Source organism: Taudactylus pleione, unplaced genomic scaffold (assembly GCF_031769625.1).
Source record: "Taudactylus pleione unplaced genomic scaffold, aTauple2 ptg000008l, whole genome shotgun sequence".
In the NCBI taxonomy this organism is placed as follows: Eukaryota; Metazoa; Chordata; class Amphibia; order Anura; family Myobatrachidae; genus Taudactylus; species Taudactylus pleione.
This window is the reverse complement of record NW_028284411.1, coordinates 1,426,274-1,440,854: the sequence shown is the minus strand read 5'-3', so window position 1 is coordinate 1,440,854 and position 14,581 is coordinate 1,426,274.

Below are 14,581 nucleotides of genomic sequence, written 5' to 3'. Positions count from 1 at the left end.
TTTGCCCTGGGCTCCAAATACCCTACTTACGCCACTGCTGGCAGGTAGCGCTTCCAATGGGAAGCCACTGCCAGTCACAGTGTAGCCAGTGCAGTCACGGACTACAACTGGCTCACTGAGGTGGCGATTTTACTGGGGGGCAGCTGCAGCCTCTAGGTAAAATCCACCACTGGTTCTGAGTCAGCCTCATCTCAGTCTCTTGTCACTGACGGCTATATGGTTGTTACAGGGCAGTAACAGGACAGCAGCATAAGAGAAGGTCCTAGGGGCGTGTAAAGTACTGTCCTGTATGCCGGATGCAATTCTCAGTATCTTTTCATATTCTATGTATAGACATCTGACAGTACTACTTCCCCTGTCCTGTATGCCGGATACAATTCTCAGTTTCTTTTCATATTCTATGTATAGACATCTGACAGTGCTACTTCCCCTGTCCTGTATGCCGGATGCAATTCTCAGTATCTTTTCATATTCTATGTATAGACATCTGACAGTACTATTTCCCCTGTCCTGTATGCTGGATGCAATTCTCAGTATCTGTTTATATTCTATGTATAGACATCTGACAGTACTACTTCCCCTGTCCTGTATGCCGGATGCAATTCTCAGTATCTGTTCATATTCTGTGTGTAGACATCTGACAGTACTATTTCCCCTGTCCTGTATGTTGGATGCAATTCTTAGGGGCCTATTCATCAACACTAAAATAACGTTTTTAAGGACATTTTCCTTAAATAACGTTATTTTGGTATTCATGAACAGACTTAACACAGGAGATATCACAGATATCTCCTTGCTAAGTCCCCCTGCATTAATTTCCACACTCCCCATACATTAGTACATTAGTACATTAGTATGGGGATGTGGAAATTATGGTATTCATCAAATTCCGAAAATTATACATTTTCGGAATTTGATGCAGTTACCATCGCCACTGTGAGGTGGTGAATAGCAGGTGAAACTTACCTGTATCCGCGTGTGCAGGTCCCCCGATGAGTCCCTCCGGCGCTCTGCTCCGTCCTCAGGCTCCGTCCTGCTGGTCTGTCATGTGGTTTCCCAGCAGAGCACAAGAAAGTTTAGGAAAAGAAAAAAAAAATTTTTTTTTTCTAATCTGTCATGTGGTCTGCTGGGAAACCACATGACAGACCAGCAGGACGGAGCCGGAGGCTGCTGCGCGGAAAGGTAAGTCGGGGGGGGGGAGGTGAGTGGAGGGGTGTGGGGGGCTACGAAACTTAACGCATCTGTAGGCAGTGCTGCGCATGCGCTGGTTTTACAGATGTAACAGCGCATGCGCAGCACTGTTCCCAGACGCGATAAGGTAGTGTAGGCAGGGAAAAGTATCTATTTCCTGAAAAGCTGTCATCGCAAAAATGACAGCTTTTCGGAATAGATACTTATGGAGAGGTGGAATGATGAATTCCACCTATAATTAGCTAGAACTCCATGCGAGTTCTAAACCTAATTATCTCTATTGAATTTTTATGTTTAATGAATAGGCCCCTTAGTATCTGTTAATATTCTTTGTGTAGACCTCTGACAGTACTACTTCCCCTGTCCTGTATGCCGGATGCAATTCTCATTATCTGTTCATATTCTATGTGTAGGCATCTGACAGTACTACTTCCCCTGTCCTGTATGCTGGATGCAATTCTCATTATCTGTTCATATTCTATGTGTAGGCATCTGACAGTACTACTTCCCCTGTCCTGTATGCTGGATGCAATTCTCAGTATCTGTTCATATTCTATGTGTAGGCATCTGACAGTACTACTTCCCCTGTCCTGTATGCTGGATGCAATTCTCATTATCTGTTCATATTCTATGTGTAGGCATCTGACAGTACTACTTCCCCTGTCCTGTATGCTGGATGTAATTCTCAGTATCTGTTTATATTCTGTGTATAGACCAGAGATGCCTACCGTCCCGATTTTAGCGGGAGGCTCCCGGTTTTCAATGAGGCCTCCCGCTCCCCCGCAGACTTTACTTAAACTCCCGTTTTTCAGAAGCAATGGAACTGCGCATGCGTGACTCCTCAATGTCGGGGGTGGGGCCTGCTGAGGGGACCTCATGACGTCATGACGGCCATCGCGGGGTTGTGGGTAGCAGTGGCCGGCGCTAGTCAGCAGGGCGCACTGTGCACACAGAGTGTGCTTATGCGCAGCTGCATCGGGAGGAGCGGAGCCTGGTAACAGCAGCGCTGCACTGTTTGGGACAGCAGCGCAGGTGTCGGGCATCAGTGAGTGGTGTGTGGTGGCCTTTTCTCCCCACCACTGTGGCCTCACTAAAATGTAAGTCAAACAGAACGGTGTCATACATATATACAGTACATGATGGGGGCTCGGTGCTGAGTGTCACAGGCATTATTAACTGCACTTTGAAATAAATGGAAGGCTGTCAGTGATAGATAATAAATGGATGGCTGTCAGTGAGTAGCCAATAAACGGATGGCTGTCAGTGAGTAGCCAATAAATGGATGGCTGTCAGTGAGTAGCCAATAAATGGATGGCTGTCAGTGAGTAGCCAATAAATGGATGGCTGTCAGTGAGTGCCCTTTCAGAGTGCAGTTAATGCCTGTGACTGACTGGATATATCAAAATAAGGGAGCTCTAAAAATACAGCTGCTACCTCTGAGCACATTTATTCAAACAGTAATCATTGACTACTATTACTAACATGTTTTGGGGCTCATTTACATATGAATATAAGTGATTTTTATGGCACGCCCTTCAGATGTAGCAGGACACGCCCACTTTACCACCACGCTCATTGGTGCTGCTTGCACAATCTCCCTGAAATGCTTTTTCAAAAGTAGGCAAGTATGGTATAGACATCTGACAGTACTACTTCCCCTGTCCCTTATGCCGGATGGAATTCTCAGTATCTGTTCATATTCTGTGTATAGACATCTGACAGTGCTACTTCCCCTGTCCTGTATGCCGGATGCAATTCTCAGTATCTCTTCATATTCTGTGTGTAGATATCTGACAGTACTACTTACCCTGTCTTGTATGTCGGATGGAATTCTCAGTATCTGTTCATATTCTATGTATAGACATCTGACAGTACTACTTACCCTGTCTTGTATGTCGGATGGAATTCTCAGTATCTGTTCATATTCTATGTATAGACATCTGACAGTACTACTTACCCTGTCTTGTATGTCGGATGGAATTCTCAGTATCTGTTCATATTCTATGTATAGACATCTGACAGTACTACTTACCCTGTCCTGTATGTCGGATGGAATTCTCAGTATCTGTTCATATTCTATGTATAGACATCTGACAGTACTACTTCCCCTGTCCTGTATGCCGGATGTAATCTCGGTAACTATTCTGATTTGAATGTATTCTCTTTTTGGTGCAGTGCATCACTTACTGTACCGTTGGTGTGTATGCTGGATGTAATTTTCAATATCAATTATTTTGCTTTGTATGCTGTATACAATTTTGGTGTCTGATCTTACTGTATTTCAGATATGTTACAAATTAGAGATTTGTGGTTCGGTTCTCCAGAAATCCGAATCCACCCGAATTTCGTGAATCTGGACAGATTCGAGTCGCAGTTCTGATTTCCTGGGGTTATCCAGACTGATCCGAGTCGCGGTTGTGATCTTCTCGCAGTTTCGTAAATTGGATTTTAATTTGGAATTTCGGGTTGTGGATTAAAAAAATTACATGATTTTAGTTGTTTTATTTTTTAAAAAAAAAACACTTTTTATCCAAATTTCTATGTGCACTTAGAAATCCGGCTAAGATATTGGTAACGCAGCAAACGGCGCTGGAGCATACATAGGTATGAGCAATGCACAACACGTCCTGACTAATATTATTATTGATGACAATGAACCAAACAGCAAATATTCCCCGACGCCAGGCGACGTGTGTTTTTAAAAAAAACAATGACTAAACAAGCTCAGTAATATAAACACTGTGCATTATGGGTAGAAACATGCAAATGAATACGGTATTCACCTTTTATATTTTAAATATTAATGCATTAGCATTATTATAGATGCAAGGCGCTGAAAATTCATTATGGGAACCCTGCAAAATGATTTGTTTTCTATATGCAAATCCAGGTGGTTTATTCCCCTACCCACTAGATGAGGTGCACCCGTGTTAGTAATTAACGCTGAGTGCTCAAAATTTAGCTAAATGATTGTCAAACAAATGTACTGAACATGTTAAGCATCTGCCCCGAGGACGTGCGAATGTTGTCTGCATTTGTGAAGCCTCTTTCTCTAATGCTCTGCGTGCGGAGCTTTAAATCTGACAAAGCGTATCAGGCGCTTTCTTGTGGCCACAGAAAATCAATAAGGAGTTAAAAATTATTCCATGCAGTAAAATGAGCGAAGTTTGGAGGCATAAATACGACAGCAGAGGTAACTAGAAATGACGGGAATGGATGGTTTGCCTGAAAATAGAATAGTAACTGTTTCGGTGGCGAGTACTGCAGTATATCGTGATGCTTTTCATGGATCGCGCTAATCTTACGCATAGGACCACTCATTTCATTTTCTCATATGATAGTTCTCTTTGCAGTTACGCTGATGTCTTACAAAAGTCATGAGAGTAAAGCTGGATACATACCTAATACCTATACAATCATACATCCCAACTGTCCTGCATTCAGCGGGACAGTCCTGTCTTTTCGGGACTCTCCCACCCGCAGGCTGCAGTGTCCCGCGGTGGAGGAGAAGTTGGGGGGAGCACACATCGCTGTCTGCATTGCAGCGGGAGAATAGATGCTGTGCGCATGCATCTATTATCTCTTTAAAGCCTTCCATGAAACATATATTTTGCATGTTTATTTCCACTCCCGGACATCCCCTTTTTTAAATAGGGTTCCCTACTGCGTCCATGCAATAGTATTATGGTGTAAAGGCCCCCATACATCAGCAATTGATTGCAGCAATCGTGCAATTTGCAATCAATTGTGTATAAAAATCTTTCCCTTTTTCAATCGATTGTGGCGATTCTGCAACTGCAATCGATTGAAAAAGGGAAAGCTTTTTATACGCAATCGATAGGGCAGCACAGATGGTGTAATGGTTAACGTTACTGCCTCACAGCAATGAGGTCATGGGTTCAATTCCCACCTTGGCCCTAACTGTGTGGAGTTTGTATATTCTCCCTGTGCTTGCGTGGGTTTCCTCCGGGTGCTCCGGTTTCCTCCCACACTCCAAAAAATATACTGGTAGGTTAATTGGCTCCCAACACAAATTAACCTGTGTGTATGTATGTGTGTGCATGTGGTAGGGAATATAGATTGTAAGCTCCACTGGGGCAGGGACTGATGTGAATGGTCAAATATTATCTCTGTAAAGCGCTGCGGAATATGTGTGCGCTATATAAATAACTGGTAATAATTAAATAATAATAAATATATAATAAATTGTACGATTGCTGCAATCAATTGCTGATGTATGGGGGACCTTTAGTCTCTGCAGTAATTCATGTGAGATCAGCAGTGCTCAGGAGATAGCTGACTTCTAATACCCCTTTTACACCGGAGCTAAAACCCGGGTTTTTGAAGGGTTAACCCGGAGTGACCCGGCAATCCAACCAAGGTAACTAGCAGGGTTTAACACGGCGTAGCCCGTGAAACCCTGCTGTGAGAACAGCGCACTCCGGGTCACGATGACCTGGAGTGCGCTGCTAGCCGGCCGATTGGTCCGGCTTCAGTGGCGCTTGGAGATGACGTCATCTCCAAGCGACCACTTTCACTCCGCAAAAGCCGGGTCTATGCATACCCGACTGCGGTGTGAGCGGCGCTGACTCGGGAATATCCCAAGTCGGCGCCGGCAAAATTCCGGGTCTGATCCACATAGGAACTTTGGCCCTCATTCAGAGCCGTACGCTCTGAGCAGAGCGCACGCTCTGAATGAGGGCCGGCCTCCATGAAAATGGAGCATCCTCCTGGACGCTCGTATAGCTGTGGGTCACCACCCACAGCCTATACGAGCGTGCATTTTGATGGCCGCGATGGTCGTGACCATCGCGACCATCGAAACTGCGAGCCGGAGCCTGCGGTTGAGGTTGTCAACCACAAGCTCCGGAGTGATTTTGGCTCTATCAGAGCCAAAATCACTCCCACTGACATCACTAGTGATGTCAGTGGGCCTGCTTCTGACGGGAGGCTTTCCCGTGGGAACGCCCCCGTCAGGGTGGCACGCCCCCGGCACGCCTACCAAAGGGGGCGTGCTGTCAATCAACATCGACAGCACGCCCCCTTTGATCAGACACAACGAGCGAAGGACTTTCCTTCGCTCGTCGCGTCTGGCGCATGCGCACGACGGAGCTCCCTCCGTCGTGCGCATGCTCAGTCCAGAACATCGACCCACTTGCGAGCGGACAGCCGCTCGCGAGTGGGTCTGAATCAGGCCTTTGTTCCAACTCCGGGTCAGACCCGGAATTTAGGTGGAAAAGGGGTATAATCGAACATCAAATGCTGGGTCACTTGACCCGGGTTATTTTTCAGGGACCCTTTTACACTGAGCTGCGACCTGAGTAGACCCAGAAAAAACCCAAGTGTTTGCTCTGGTGTAAAAGGGGTATAACAGTGCATGTTATCCAGATCTCCTCACAGTATTGCAAGTGACATAATTAGCTACACCTGTGGATCTTTTAAAATTTGTCAGCCAGTAATGCCTACAGCTGTGCACCAACTAGGAAACATGGAAACCATCCACTGTTATACTCCTTTTCCACCAAAATTCCGGGTCTGACCCGGAGTTGGAACAGAGTTCCTATCCGTATCAGACCCAGAATTTAGCCGGCGCAGACTCTGGATATTCCCGAGTCGGCGCCGCTCACACCGCAGTCGGATCTGCATAGACCCGGCTTTCCCGGCGTGAAAGTGGATGCTTGGAGATGACGTAATCTCCAAGCGCCACTGAAGCCGGACCAATCGGCCGGCTTGCAGCGCACTACGCCCGTGTTAAACCCTGCTAGTTACCTGGGTTGGTTTGCCGGGTCACTTCCCTTTAACACCAGGGAGCTGCCCGGGTTTACCCTGCAACAACCCGGGTTTTAGCTCCGGTGTAAAAGGGGTATTAGTGCTCCCTGAGGAATGAGTTTGGGAAACAAACTCAGCAGTCAGATTTCAAAGTGGACCCCTGCACCCTGGGTTTGGGGCATAACATTGTGTGTTACACTGTCTGTTGCTGCATTAGGGAGAAGAGTCTGATCCTGCCCTTCATGTATAAGGCGGCTGAATTATGTCACGCTCTGCATGTGCGATTTAGTGCGGGCTGCTGAGCCAGACAATGATTATTCCATCCCCCCTCCTTCCTCCTCTGTAAAGGCTGTGTGTTGAGCAGTGTATCAGTGCAGAAGAATTGGCGAAGCCCTTCAGTGCCGTGTCATCCTCATACAAATGTCTCGCCGGCTATCGCTCGGAATGACTTATATCCAAAGAAGCCTTATTACTATAGACTATTAGGCCATTTGTTCTCTCCTCCTGTGTAGCTGTATTGATTTGTGCAAGGTGATCTTTGCTATTTGATTTTCACCCTGCAGCTAGAGAAGCTTTTCACAGTTTGTATCAATCAGGATACGCAGCCGTCCTCCGGAATCCTTGAGGTGTTGGAGAGAGCTCCCTGCACTGGCTGTGAATATGAAATTATGTCATATTATGTCAATTCCTATTTGCAGAAATCACCTTCTGGGCAGTTACAGGTCTGCTTCCAACAGGTTCCAAACTTTTATATGATTAACATTAAAGGTGCACACACACACACAACGATTTTTTGAACGATTTAACTATAACGACGTTGTTATCGCTCAATCGTTGAAAAAATCGTTCACTTTGTGAGTTAAAACGATGAACGATTATTGTTCATGCGCGTTCACGTTTATAGTTTGTAGTTCAGTCAGACTGACCAAATCAACGATTTTCAGTAAGGGAATATGCAAAAATCGTTTGTAGTTCCAAAAAATCGTTCATTACATTTAGTAAATGAATGATTTTAGTAAACGATTTTCGTTCATTTTTCCCTTGAAAAAAATTAATGAAAATCGTTTACTAAAATCGTTCATTTACTAAATCGTTGTGTGTGTATGCAGCTTTACTATTATTATTATTATTATTATTATTATTACTATTATTTTTAGAATTATTACTCTTACGATTATTATTTATTACTATTATTGTTGTTTATTATTACTATTATTTATTATTATTATTTATTATTACTATTATTTTTTGTATTATTATTATTATTACTATTATTTTTAGTATTATTCCTCTTACTATTATTACTATTATTTATTACTATTATTATTGTTTATTATTACTATTATTTATTATTATTATTATTATTTATTATTACTATTATTTTTTTGTATTATTATTATTATTATTACTATTATTATTATTATTATTATTACTAAAATCTCAATGCTTTATTTTAATTATATTTAAATGATCTATTTCTATATATTCTGACATCATTCAAGTAATTAAATAAAGTGATATATATGACGTCCCTCAACTAACATTGGGGCATATTCAAACCCCACGGCTAATCGCAGCGCTGGACCTATTCAAGTACCGGGATTCCTCATGTGCGAGTCCCTGAGACCCCACGCGCGAGTCCTTGCAGTTGGACTTTACCTCGCAGCTCATTGAGGCGATAGGTAAAATCCACCAAATCGGGCTCGCGTGTGTTACTCAGAATCAGTGTGTTTCCACGCATGAGTCACACCGCAGGGATTTTGGCCGGCAAATTGCCGCAGGGTAAACCCCGCATCTAATTGAATGCCTGCCGTTGTGTTGCATCCTCACTTACTGTATAAATAAGGGTACGTACATAAAAGTTATTTTTCAGCAATGTCATAGAGTAGCCGAAAGTGAACCCATGAGGGGTTCTATTCTCTTATTATTATTTAACTTTATTTAGAGGGTGCCACACGTGATCCGTGGCTCCGTACAGAGGGCAAACAATAAGACAGAACACAGTAACCCGTACATTAGTAGCAAGTAACAACAAATACAAAGTAACACTATGCTCATAACACAAAAATGGAATCAGGAGGTACAGGGGAAAGTACACCTGTAGCCATTAGTGTGGTCACAACTAACAGGTTAGAGCATACTTGCCTATATCCTGGCTGCTTCCTCAGGGAGGGAGCAGCCAGGTTGGCTTAGCAGGGGGGCAGGGCCTATATAGAGGGGCGTGGTCGGACACATTACAAGCCGTGTAGGGGCGGGACTGGGGGCAGAGCCACACGGTCACATCATTTAGTCTCCGCCCTGCTACACAATGCCGATATTTCCGCCATTGCAATGCAGGGGGCGGGGTCATGATGATGGGATTCAGCGCAACTTGCATCCTCAGCCCGTCCGCTGCGGGGGTTTGGAGCTACATTGCGGGGGGGGGGGAGTGGAGGGGTCGGGAGGCCTGCCTACTCCTCCGGGGGGCCGGGAGCCGCACCTGATTTTCGGGAGGCTCCCGCCCATATCGGGAGAGTAGGCATGTATGGGCTAGAGTTGCTAAAGGTGGGAAGGGTAGAGAATAGGAGGGAGGAGGGAGAAGGACACTGCTCATTGGAACCTACAGTCTAAAGGGAAAGGGGAGAGTGGGAAAGATGGCGGAGTTAGGAAGGTGAGGTAGACTATGCGGTGACACGGTTAGGTGGAGGGCACATATATGCGTGCATGAACAGGTGGGCTTGCAGATCCTACATGCAGGCAGGTGGATAATCTAAGTCTTGTACGTGGGGGTGATGAGTTTGAAGAGGATTCTGTAGTGGAAGGGGAGCCAGTGATGGGCTTGGCAGAGACGGGAGGCAGATGTGCATTGGTGGGAGAGGAAGATAAGTCGAGCTGCATCGTTGAGTGCAGATTGGAGAGGAGCAAGATGGGAGTGGGGAATGGAGTAAACGTGGGGGGGGGGATACTCATAGACAGGTGGATTTGCCGACCATGTTGGGTTATATATAATCAGCCCCGGAACAGGGATCCCCAGCGCCCTGTCCCAGCCATGCCCCCAAACACATGACATCACATGTGGGGCCGGGGGGACAGGCAGGAGAGAGTGTCCAGCTGCTTGGATGCTCCGCATGGCTCTACACGCTGCAGCGTGCCGCATGTCTGCTCTGGAGATTCCTTTGGACGCTCTGCGCAGCACTAAAGCAGTGCCTAGAGCCACTCGCGCTTTGTGGCCTATTGCGACATCGGACTGGGAGCTGCAAGTGTTCAAATATAAGTGCCCTGTAATTGCCTTCAAACAGGGCAGTCATTTACGAGACAGATTAGTGCAACCGACATTAAGGGTTTCAATCTTCCAAGCTTGCCTAATGTATATAGATAACCACCAGGCTGCTACAAATGTAGCAATTGTGTAACTTGTAGGTACATGGTAGCTTTCCAACATGCCAGGAGTGGCAGAAAATGTACTTATCTGCAATACCTCATAAGTCATTTATGTCATCATTTTCCCGTGTGGATTGCACTATGTAGGACAAACTATGAGGAAATTTAAAGAGCATATGGCGCTGCACCACTCTGTCTCAGAGGGCAAAACCATAGACCAATCAGTGGCACGCCACTTTAGGGAAGCGAATCATGGTTTGGCCACCCTTAGATATTTCATGATTAATTACGTCCAGGAGAGCCCTAGGGGGTTATTACGCAAGGTGGCCCAATGGATGTTTAGATTAAATACCATTAGTCCGTATGGTTTAAATGATAAAATTAATTGGAATTCATTAATCTGATATACAGTACCTCTGTTATGTAATCATCATTTGGTAGTATTTTTAAAGCTATGTTTGTAACTTTTTTCTGTTACTATATAATGGTATGATGGTGATTCTTTAAGACTTGTATGTTCATGCTACTAATGAGTGTATATATATATATATATATATATATAATTTATTATTTTTTGCTTATGTATTCAACTTTTGTATTTGAATAGCACTTTTTCCTTTGTTTTTTTTATTCATAGCTTTACAAGGAATCTATATTGTTTCTTTATTCATTGTTTATGCATTATATTTGCTTTGTTGTTTTTTTAAAATTTTCTCCCAGCTCCTTTCATCGGTGGCTTGTTATGAGGCTGGCATCTGATGTGAAGGGGTGCGCCTGGGCCGTGGTGATCTCTATGCTTCATCCCGGTGTGGAACACAAGCTGGGGGTTGCCTGGACGACGGTGATGTCACCCGCTGGATGTACGCTCTGTCGAGCTTCCGGGGATGGAGGTGGAGGTGATGGTATGTCAGTCCTACATAGAATCGATAAGTTATGTACTTTGCTTGATGTCCTGACCAAAAGAATTCGTATAACCTTGAAACATTGACCATGCATATTTAAAAGCGATGCTTATTGCCGTTTGTACCTGGTTCCTCTGTGCCATCCATATAGAGGAATATATATATATATATATATATATATATATATATATATATATATATACACACAGGTTGAGTCTCCCATATCCAAATCGCTTGGGACCAGGGTATTTTGGATAACGGAATATTCCGTATTTTGGAATAATTGTATACCGCAATGAAATATCTCGGAAATGGGACCACAATATACACACAGAAAGCAGGTAATTGTATACAATATTTTCAATTATTTTGTGGGTCAAGCAATGTTTGTGTACAGAAATGAAATTAATTTATGTTTCATATACACGTTATATACCCAGCCTGAAGGTAATTTTATACAATATATTTAATAATTTTGTATACAAAGTTTGTATACATTGAACCATCAAAAATCAAAGGTTTCATTATCTGAGTCATGCCAAAATTATTCTGTATTTCAGAATATTCCGTATTTCGGAATATTTGGATATGGGAGACTCAACCTGTGTGTGTGTGTGTGTGTATATATATATATATATATATATAATATTCTTCAATATAATGAAATTGGCTTCTATCTGGGAATACACTATTAGTTCTGTAGACAAAAGAAATGAAAAGATAATAATAGTTGCAGACAATTAATGTGGATTCTTTTTAGTGAATAAGTACAATGAGATCACTTCTCTGTACACAGATGTACAATATTTAGAAGATGATGAGATACTTCTGATCGCAGATAGAGGAATGACCTTTCCACGCTTCTCCCTCCCAACACGCCGACATCCCGGCCACAGAAAAAAAAAAAAACGCTCTGAAATAATTCAGTCAATAGATTGACGACCGAAAGTCAACTGACACAGAGGTTAATTGCAGTGCAAATTATTTGATTTTCATTGCAAAACTCTTTAGCCACAAAATGTAAATTGAACTAAACATCCACCTGAATTATTGGTTTTAGAATGAGAGCAGCTGGCAGCACTAAAAGCAGCTATTTTATACTTCAAGGTAAGAAAGAGGCGTCTTTGTGTCACCCCTGGCAGATATCACCAGGGACGTTCCTGCAGTGGGTGAGTGAAGCTAACGGGGTAATAATCCGTAATAATTTGCACAATTGTATCTTCTTCATATGGGAACCGATGTGCCACGGGGGCCTATTTAATACACACGGGGCAGGATGCATGACGCATCGCATTCGGGATGTGATGCATCTCGCCACCCTTCGCAGTTACGGTAGTTATGCCGGTGTGCATGACGGAAAACTCAAAGGGCAGCTCTCTCGGTAAGAGAAGGCCTTCGCAAATTAGGGATTTCCAGGTCTATGACCCAGAAGCCCCTCCGGCGTCCTTCTGCGCGTGCGTAGGAGGACGCGGGGGGTGCTGGGAGGGATCTGAATAGATCTGTCTCACAGCACTCTCCAAAGAGAAGCCCATAGGCTTCTAAAGGGTAATGCCATCAGAAGATGGTGTTACAGTACCTATCACATCCTCGCCACGGAGTATATCACATTTCAGGGCTTGGTGCATATGAGAAATGCGGTCAATCCTGCATTTTGTGGGCTTGGCAGCATTTCTCCCATTGCTACATCTTGCCCACAGTGATACATTTGTTTTGCCATAAAGTACCTAGGGTTAGACTGGCCAACAGGGGTACAGGGGAAACCCCTGGTGGGACCCAGTGCATGAGGTCCCATCCCCTCTTCTAGGGATCAGGTTCCAGACTGAGCACTTGAATTATACATTATACAAATGTTACATTATATGCACAAGACTATGGTGTGTTTTCTACAAGCATTGCTGTTATTAATCTGGTATATTACCATGTATGCACTAGCAGTATTTAGTGGGATTGGTATGGAATAACGCCTGTAAGTGCCTAAAGCTAACCCCCCCTTCCCCGCAGCCTAATTCCTAACCCTCTCGGGGGGTGCCTAACCCTAACCTCCCCCCGGGAATGCATGACCCTAACCCCCCCTTCTCCTAGCCTAAACCTAACCCTCCTGGGGTGCCTAACCGTAAGTCCTCCCTGGGAGCCCCTAACCAAACCATCCCCTCTCGCGACTGTCCGTGCCCGGCTTACCTTCGTTCGGTATGCCAGGCGTTGGGCTCCTGGCGTAGGTAAGATGACAGGCGCCTGTCATTAGACCCCTTCCAGGATTAGACAGTCGGCTTCCAGACTGCATCCCGTATTTAGTATATATACATTTTTAAAGGGTCCCAGGCCATGCACTCTCTAATGGTTAGCCAAGCCTCCATAGGGCTGGTACAATCTGCGATAGACGGAAGTAAGACCATCAGCCGCAGTATTAGCATAAAGCGGCAGACTCAGCTGCAGCAAATAACAGGCCCTAAGTCTCCAGGTTCTTTATTTCATTTTAGCCTTGATATGAATGGCAGTGTGTGGGATGATGATGTGAGCAGTTGTCCTGGGCTCAGGGTCCCTGATTGTGTCTTCACTCTCAGCAGGGAATGAATTGGAAGCGATCTGCTGGCGGAGAGCTCTGGTGACAGGATAAGACATCAAAGTGTCTGGGACGATACAGAGAGATGACACCAAGATCTCAAGGAAAGTCGCCATTCTGACATCTTTTTAATTGAGGCCAGAGTCATTTCTGCGCGAGGACAGATGCGTTGCCCTGGGGTGAGACACTCCGAGGGTCTCCTGAGATGAAACTAAGAGGAACATGAAAGAGGCAGGAGGATGCTGAAGAGCGGAATGATGTTATATAGGAGTCAGAGCCGCTGTAATGATTATATTACCTTAGCACCTGGTAATGTGGGGACAAGTAATTCATGGAAATAACAAGTGTCACTTAGACAAGTTTAAGTAAATAAGAGAATCGCTTTATTATTATTATTTGTTTTAGCGTCTTATTATCCACCTCTTCATGTGAAACATTATTTTGGAATTAGGGGCCTAGTCATCACTAATGGCAAATGCTCCATACAAAGTAAGTATCTACTATAAATGACAGCGATTTGTGGCGGCAGACACCAATATAACGGAGCAATTCATTACTGGACTAGTGCTGGGGAAGCCGCTCTAACATGCCAATGTCATCATTTTGGCCATGTTGAAATTGCGCACATCGACATGTCACATGTCGGCATAACATCCATACATACTTGCCGACATTCAGCTCCCTGTATTGGAGGCAGGGCCGGGGGCGTGACCACACGAACATGTCATTGTGGCCCTGCTCCCTCTTCACAATGCCGAAATTAACGGCGTTGTGAAGCAGGGTGCGGAGCCACGATGAC